The 6,937-nt window shown below is 33.7% G+C and overlaps 1 pseudogene; it reads right to left on the bottom strand.

Annotated features, from left to right (window-relative positions):
* Positions 1-420: 420 nt before the first annotated feature.
* LOC107850282 lies at positions 421-1,896 on the bottom strand (annotated as a pseudogene).
* Between the last annotated feature and the right edge of the window lie 5,041 nt (positions 1,897-6,937).

The raw sequence follows: 6,937 nt of genomic DNA, 5'->3' as shown, positions 1-6,937 counted from the left end.
AAATTACACAATTTTTATCTACCCCATTCTTTTTTTTTGCCTCATCTCTTTTAAGCATTTTCACAAATACTTGGTGGACACATAATTTCATAAAAACAACAACAATATACCCAGTGTATTCTCACATAACATAGTGGGGTCTGGGGAGGGTTAAATGTATGCAGTTCATACGACTACCTCTGAAGAAGTAAATAGGCTATTTCTGATAGACCCCTAACTCAGAATATAAGACAAATTACAAGAAGATGGCTCAATGATATTATCAATCTACAGCTCTACGAAAACACTAAAGATGTAGCTTTGTCACAAATTACAAGAAGATGGCTCAATGATATTATCAATCTACAGCTCTACGAAAACACTAAAGATGTAGCTTTGTCACACCAATGCATTGTCAAATTTCAATTGCATATTTAGCTTTCAAGTAGGCATCAACTCTATTATTTCTTCATTAGAAAGGTTGTCACTGGATTCAGAGGTAGACATCATCTTCTTATCTTACTCTAAATCATAGATTTAATCTATCATACCTTCTTTTCTATATGTTTCAACCATAATGGAGTAAGTTGTGTCATCTTGTTGGCATCGCTTATCTTTCATTCACTTAAACTCTTTCATCTCAATGAAGTCATCTGCCTTTGCACAAGCATAAATAACAGAACTTTAAAAGGAAGTCTTTTCAGGGATCTCCAACTTCCAACCCAATCAGACAACGTTGATCACCTTAGGGAAAAGTCCTACATTTACATATCCTCTAACGAGACAGCAAAAAGTCTTGGTGTCATCTTTCACACCTTAAGCACACATTTAATCAAATAGGTATTTTATATACTTTTCATTACCTATATTTGAAAATGCTTTAATGACATTGTTGTAAGTTGACGTTGTCCATAGAAATGGATGTTTACATAAGTATTCTATCACCAATGACATTTTATCGTACATCCTTTTCTTCCCACAAGCACTAATAAGGATATTAACCATTCATGTCACTTGCTTAATACTAAAACTACAGAAATTTTCATACCATCTTTCCATCATTTAAATCTTCCCCTTGTTAGCAAATAAGCTCAGAATGGTATTCATTGTCCAGATATCAGGTTTGATGTCTGGGCTCTCCAACATTCTCGAAAGCACTTTCTCCATCTCTTCATATTTCCTCTCCCTCCCGTAACCACTCAAGACTATATTTTGAGTGACAGTGTTAGGAATGATGTAACATTCAGCCATTTGTTTATAAAGAGAGTCAACCAGGTCAAATCGGGATGAATCCACACATGCTTAATTAATATGTTGTACGTATAAATATTTGGGTGACAATAAAGGAGCTCAATCATCTAGTGAAGAATAGTAAATGCTTTGTCAAGTATGTTGCTTCTACAGTATGCACCAACCAAGGCTGTATAAAATTCTGTTGTGGGTTGCAATCCCTCTTCAATCATTACATCAAAGAGTTGTTGTGTTTTCCTTGGCTGACTGCATCTCCCAAGAAGTACAAGAAGCTTCACTATGTACTTTCTTTCGATTGATAAAAAGGTTGTTCCTTCAGCATTTCGAATACCTAAAGAGCTTGAACCCATTTTTTCTATCAATATGATAAAAAAGTTCATCAGTAACAGTATTAACCCAGGCTTTAGCATTATTCTTTCTATCCAATTTTTTCTTAAAATTCTTTATGGGTGTCCTGTTCTTATTCTTATCTTGTTTAATAAATCCTAGGTATTCCCCCTGTTTCCAATGTTTTTTCTTCTTTGGAACTACTAAAGAAGAAGAGTGACAACAAGTCACGGTGGCGCGTGTCTTTCGAAAGATAAAGAGATGATGTATGGCAACCAGAAGTAGAGGAGAGGGGAAGAGTGAAGATGAAGAAGATAAAGAAATAGAATTGTTTGCCATTTTGAAAAAAAATTAAAAATTGAGTTTTTAGGATACATTATGACAAATAAATTATAAGGTATTGAAAATAAGATTTTTAGGTGGACACATAGTTTACTACCACAATCAATTTTTTTCTCTTTTTTTCACAATTATGGCAATATTTTTAGCACAAATTATATCACGTTTTTCTTTTTCAATTTCTCAAAATTCCTTACTACAAATTTTTTTCATTAAATCGCTTAGAAGCTTTGTGGATCAAATTATGGTCTATCAAAGAAGGAAATTAGGCTACATATGAGGCTACCAAAGAAAAAGCTAAAGGCTTAATAGGGTTTATTTAGGATAATGTACAAGGATAGGTAAAAAGAAGGTTTAAAATGAGGCTATCAAAGAAATACCTATATCATCTCCTAAACCCACATTCTTTATTTCACTTCACACACACACCGGGAAAGATCTATATATCACATACACCAAGGAATATACAAATCCTCACATCACACCTGGAACATGCTCAACTCAATAGGATAATCATAGACTCCCAACCAAATAATAACATGAATTCAAATTTATGCCAAAAAGTAAAAGAATCACAAAAATAAGCCTAGGAGTATTAAAAAGTTGTAATTCTCACAATTTACATGGTTTTATCAAACAAACCAATTTACATCATGTAATCAAAATAGAATCAACAAGAATATCTCACTTATTCCTAACCTAAACCTAAAAATTTAAATTGAGTTAAAATTTGGAAATTTCCCCACCTCACACTTAAAAATCTACTTTGTCCCCAAAGTGAATTTAAAAGTAAAAAGATAGAAATATCCCCGAGGCCTCTAGCCCTAGCTAGTAGCATTTTCACACATAAAGAAGATCCATGGAACCCCACACTCAATCTTTTCCATGCTTCAAGCTCAAGTTTATGGTACTCAAACTTCCCATTAACCTGTGACTCAACCAAAAACAAAAATTACATGAAATAAAAAAAACTGAAAAGAAAACATACCTAATTAACTTGGGTTGCCGCCCAAGAAGCGCATAATTTAGTTTCATGGCACGACCCATATCAACTCAACCATATTCCTTGAACCTTTTACTCCCTTTTGGGAGCCATTTTTTCATTCATTTCAGACCTCTTAAGTTTGCACTCTCAAAGTCTCCATCTCTCTTTATATCAACCTTTATTATGTTGGGACACAGTGATTTCATCATAGGCCACTCAATTATGTAATTCAAAGAGGTATTTTTGGACTAACCACCCCACACTTTTTCCCCTTAATAACATTTAGCACACACAAATCTTTAACTTGGGACGTAATTGTGGGTACTTTGTATACATCAAACACCATCTCTTTATCTTTTACCCTAATTTTGAATGTGCCTTCTCTAACATCAATCAAGGCCCCTCTGGTTACTAAGAAAGGAAGGCCCAAAATAATTGGTACCTGTTCGTCTACCTCAAAATCAAGAATAAAAAAGTCAGCAAGAATGAAAAATTTACCACCCTTAATAAGGACATCCTCAATTGTTCCATCTAGATGTGTAAATATCACATCTGGCAACTACAAAATATCTAGCAAAGGTAAGTTAATATGAAGCTCTTTGAATGTATCAATGAACTTTTTGAACAAGGCATCCTCTTTTGATTTTATTTTCCTCCGAGGAAAGGATAGTGGAAGCCTCTTCTTCACTTCTTCTTCAGCCACTTTTTCTTCATGTACTCAGACTTTCTTGAATTTTCAGCAACTTTGTCATTTACCTGTTGGGCCACCACATTAATATCTACCTTCTTTGTTACCTTAGGAGGTTCTCTCTCTTTGAAGCTCTTTACCACTTCTCAATGTGATCAATATAATCTGTTTTCCTGTTTTTGTGTCAGCTGGCAAACCACATTGTGGCCTACTTTTTAATTCTTGCTGTAACTGCCCAATTTGTAACTCTAAGATTCTCTGGGACACTTTTTGATTCTGTAATTCTATCTGTTGACTTTTTATATCAGCAAATAGTTATACTTGCCCATCTAAGAGTTGTTTCAACATGTCTTCCATATTAGTCGTTGACTGATTTGATTGGGCCTGTGGCTATGGGATTTACTATTGTTGTGCATTCAAAGACATATTTGTTGGCTGATTCTGCCACTTCATGTTGTAGGCATTACCATAATTTGGCCTTTGAGCATTACCTAGTACATCACAGATTTTGGATTTAATCCACATATGGCTATTGTATGACCACTTTTTTGCATACCTCATACCAACCTACGGCTTATTTAATATCATTGATTGTGGCTGTAGGTTGTGTTGCTCCCAATTTCCTATTGTTATATGATATGTTGATCAAATTTTGTATTGCAAAAACCTATTCTAATAGTGATGTGAAATGGTCCACCTCCAATACTCCCGCAATTTTTTTATGACACTTCTAGAATCTAAATGCCAATCTGAATTTCCTTGAGCTATGTGGTTCAGTAATGTGTAAAGCTTATCATAATTAGCTCCAATGCTTGACCAACTATGGATGAATCTAGCAAAATCTTTGTATTTTAATCAAGAGCTTCTACAAAAGTGTGAGCAAGTACCTCATTCGACTGTTGGTGATGTGGAAACTCCTGAAGAAGATCCTTGAAGCATTCCTAAGCATGACAAAAGTTTTCATTAGGATTCTGTTTAAAGCTCACTATCTCACTGCGAAGTCTTGCAGTCTTGCCTAATGGAAAGAATCTGATGAAGAAATTTTTGGCTAAGTCATCTCATAATGTGATTGAATTGGTCGTTTCCTTCTTCAACCACCCTTTAGCTTCCCCCAAAAGTGAATGGGGAAATAGTGTCAGCCTCACATAATCTGGAGTCACCCCTATAGGAGTGAATGTATCTGTAAGCTCAATGAAGGTCTGCAAGTGGACTTGTGGATCCTCATATAAAAGCCCTACAAACTTCTACTGCAAATAAAAAGTTGCACCATATTGTGTTTTAACTCGAAATTCCCCTAGCTATCGGTCTTTCAATTGGGGAATTCATGTTCGTTGGAAGTGGGACTGCCACTTCCCTTACCTTTCTACCAGTTGTTTTTTGTTCACCCATAGGAACAATATTCTCTTGGTCTTCTTGGAATTGAGAAATTTTTGGGAGAAGGATTGCTTTTCTCCTGCGTTGATGGTAAAGTTGCTTAGGTTCAAAGCTTGGTTCAATCAAGTGTGATCCATTGCCAGCTTTCTACTTTGAAAACTTGTTTCCATCAAAAACAAAACCAAGACTAAGCGTAAAAAACACCAAACAAATCTAAAAATAAAACTAAAATAAACAATTGCTAAATAACAAGTCCCCAGCAACGGCGCCAAAAACTTGACAGCGCACACGCAAGTGTACGTGCTCTTAAGTAGTAAAGTGGCCTAATTAAAAGTAAGTATCGATCCCATAGAGACTTGATTTAATAATGATTTAATTCTAGTTCACAGTTTAGATTAACTTAGTGCAAGAATAACCAAAAAAGGAGAGTTTATAATTTTGTAAATTAAAAATAAAGTAAATAATGTGTAAAATAAAATACTTGGAGCAATCAATGAAGAAAAGCCCAGGGTTAAGAAACTCTGAACAATCATACTATGTTATTGAATTTCATCCGCTAATTTTCTTATCTCGGTTGTTAATTCGTAGGGTTAATTGCATTATCATGGTTTCTCAACCTCTAATCTTTTACCTAATATGGACATTACAACTATATCATTGAGCGGGGATGTAAAATTTCAGTTAAGTGAATTAAAGCTATCATCCTTCATTTCAATCAAATAAGGCATCTAAATACATCTTTCTCCTAGACACTAAGTTTAATTCTTTATTTTATAAAAGAATAAAAACCCAAACTTTATTTATTCTCATGTTCTATCTCCCTATTCCCTCTACCGAGATCAAAATGTCAATAATATATGTATTTTATGGTTGATCAATCCATAAAATAATTAAAACAAGAATAAACAAACAACCAAATATGATAAGTAAAATTAACGAAATTAATCCAAATTAATAATACTCATGTTCTTGGCTTTTATCCCCTGAAAGAGGGTATTTAGCTGATAATATTCGTAATCACGATCCAATTAATTGAATACATAATATGAAAAATTAAAATCTTAAGAAAAATATTAAAACCTAATAAAAGTTGTAGCAGCCACAAATTAATTCTCAACCGTGTGCACCTGTCGTCCAGGTTGTTGTCCAAGTATGAAAAAACTAATACAAAGTTGTGACCCATTGTTTTCTATATATAAAATACTATATTCCTAATTATAGTATCTTAGGAAGAAGGCACGTTCCTCAAAAAAATTCTCACCAAAGATTTACACTTGCCTTAATCCTTGTGACATGCAATTCTATTACTATTAGGTCAAAGCCCGTATAGGTGCCAATTTGAAATTGCTGTACTTAATCGCATCGACGCGACGCATCGAGTTAGCATCATCTGACTGGAATTAGCTTTGAAAAATTTGTCTTAGTGTAAAATATTTGACCATCAACACTACACATCGATTTCACGTTAACTCACTAAAATTTGCTTTCAAAATTTTAGTTAAGTGTTGAACGTCCTCTTCTTTGACCATGCCTTTTGTAGTGTATTCCCAATGAATTTTCGGCCTTAAAATCATCAATATATCACTATATTCACCTTACAAAGCCTCCTACAATATCACACAGCACATATTAAAGATCAATATAACACAATAATCCCAATGACAAATCAAAACAAGAGCTTGGATAAGGCAAATTCACAATGATCTTCCACTTATTATTTAGACTCATAAATTAATAAAATTGAAATTTGCATATTAAAAATAATTTATTCCACTCATAATTACATATTTAAATCATTTGGAACAAATTAAACACATTAGAATCCATCGAGGCCAACTAGAGACACAAATAGCTCAAGCTAGTAAAAGTAGTTTTCTGGGTTGAACTCTAAATGACTCAATTAAATACAAATTGGTTTAAAAAATACTTTGCGCATTGTAACCACATAGTTACACACTTAAATTCTTATTTATATCAATATTAGCATGTTAAGC

Source organism: Capsicum annuum, chromosome 12, assembly GCF_002878395.1.
Source record: "Capsicum annuum cultivar UCD-10X-F1 chromosome 12, UCD10Xv1.1, whole genome shotgun sequence".
Classification (NCBI taxonomy): Eukaryota; Viridiplantae; Streptophyta; class Magnoliopsida; order Solanales; family Solanaceae; genus Capsicum; species Capsicum annuum.
Note: the sequence above shows the minus strand (reverse complement) of the source record. Positions and strands in the feature narration are given on the sequence as shown.